The sequence below is a fragment of the Carlito syrichta genome, unplaced genomic scaffold (assembly GCF_000164805.1).
Source record: "Carlito syrichta isolate Samal-C Ts95f unplaced genomic scaffold, Tarsius_syrichta-2.0.1 Scaffold308791, whole genome shotgun sequence".
In the NCBI taxonomy this organism is placed as follows: Eukaryota; Metazoa; Chordata; class Mammalia; order Primates; family Tarsiidae; genus Carlito; species Carlito syrichta.
In genome coordinates this window covers 662191-664363 of record NW_007252887.1, presented here as the reverse complement: position 1 = coordinate 664363, position 2173 = coordinate 662191, and positions in this window count along the sequence as shown.

The following is a 2173-nucleotide window of genomic DNA, read 5'->3' as shown; positions in this document are numbered from 1 at the left end:
CAGTGGCCGGGAGCGGCCACTGCACTCCCAGTCTGGGCGACAGAGTGAGACTCCAACTCAAAAAAAAATAAAAAAAAAAAGAAGGAAAGAAAACATCACAAGTTTTGATGAGTGATATCTTACACTCCTACCACAAGCCTCTATGATAAGCAAGGGCATTTGGAAAAAACTGCAGGCGCAGAAAGAAGTATGGAACTGGCAACGGGTCTGGGTTGCTTCAAAGCTAGAATCAGAGAATGTTCATGCTACATGTGAAACTATTAGAAGAGTATTCAGGTATGTGAAAGCACTGATAAAAGAGAAAGACTTAAATGTCCATATGGTTTGAACTTGTAGTCTTCAATTTAGTTTTTGGGGAAAAAATGCAAAAAAGGAAGGGAAAATTATACTGTGGCAGCTGAATAGTGAAAAGGGGAAAAGTTTAAAAAAAAAGAAAGAAAAGAAAAGAAAATTTAGAAATCTGCAACACAAAAATAAAAGACCACAAAATTAGATGCACAACCATTCCCCCTGTTATAACTAAAAAGTAAAATCAACTAAAGAAACTTGATTTTGTTTCACTGAGAGAAAAGGGCACTATTGGACTAAACATCTTGCAAATTATCCCTCAATCACAAAATGACCAGGAGAAAACTGAGTAAATTTATACAAAGTTACTATCCCCCTAGTTAAAAAATCAGGTAATGGGTTTTAACACACCTCAAATAATGAAAACTCTATCCTAAAACAAATCTGAAGCAGAAGAAAAATGTAAAACAGCTGTCCAAGTAGAACAAAATGTACTCACACAAGCACTTTGACTTTAAAAAAACCCACCTAAATCAAAACTTCAATAATTAATAACAAAAAATAGACACAAAACAGGAAGAAAAGAACATTGATTGGAAAAAGTGGAAGAAAATTATTAAAACGTTTTGAGAAATACAGACTAAATTACAAGATAGTCACAGGAGAGTAGAGAATAAGAGGCAAAAAGAAGAGCAATTAGAAAAGAAAACCAAAAACTAAAAATGAGACAAAGCAGAACAAATGATTAAAAGAAAGTGTCATAAATTGAAGACTAAGAAGGAATCCATGAGCACAACTGGAATCCCTAAAAGAAACAAAACAAGGCTTGGATTGGTGGCTCAGCCTGTAATCCCAACACTTTGGGAGGCCAAGGCGAGTGGAGTGCCTGAGTCCCCAGGTTCGAGGCCAGTCAGGGTAACTTGGCGAGACCTCGTCTCTTCAATAAATAAAAAATTAACTGGGCAGGGTAGCCTGCACCTGTAGTTCTACTACTTGGAAGGCTGAGGTGGAAGGATCACCAGAGCCCAGCAGGTCAACGCTGGGGTAGCCATGAGTGTGCCATTGCACTTAAGCCTGGGTGAAAGAGTGAGACTCCAACTAAAGAGAGAGAGAGCGAGAGAGAAAGGAAGGAAGGAAGGAAGGAAGGAAGGAAGGAAGGAAGGAAGGAAGGGAAAAAAACATAAATAGAAATAAATATATTTGAAACTAAATTTCTATAGAAATGTCTAGTAATATAAGAAAACTCAAATCTACCTCACCAGACACATGAGAAAATTAACCAGAACAATGAACCACAAGACACAGGATTATAAAACTATTAGACTTCAGTGATAAAAACAGACTGAAGTTCTTTACATCCTCCAAGCAAAAGATGAAATTACAGAGGGACAAATGGTTGAACTAGTGTAAGTCTTCTCAAAGAAACCAATCATAGCAAAGCAACAGTGAACAGCATTTTTAAAATATTCAGTGAAAGAAAGTGTGAACCAAGGATGTTTTTAGCATCTAAGCTGACCATCAAATATCAAATGTAACAAAAATTTTTGAATTCTGTAATTATGAACCATTCTTAAGGAATTTCCTAGAGGATGAATTTTTTTCAAAATGTGTAGCTGGGAAAAACTTTAGCAAAAAGATAAATATTGCCGGGCTCAGTGGCTCAGCCTGTAATCCCTCGCCTTTGGGAGGCTGAGGTGAGTGGATTGCCTGAGCCCGCGGGTTCGAGACCCACCTGGGCAGGCGAGACCTCATCTCTACAATAAATCAAAAAATTAGCCAGGCATGGTAATGCGTGCCTGTAGTTCCAGCTATGGAAGGCTGAGGTGGAAGGATCACCGGATCCCAGCAGGTCGAGGCTGCGGTGGCCGGGAGCGGCCACTGCACT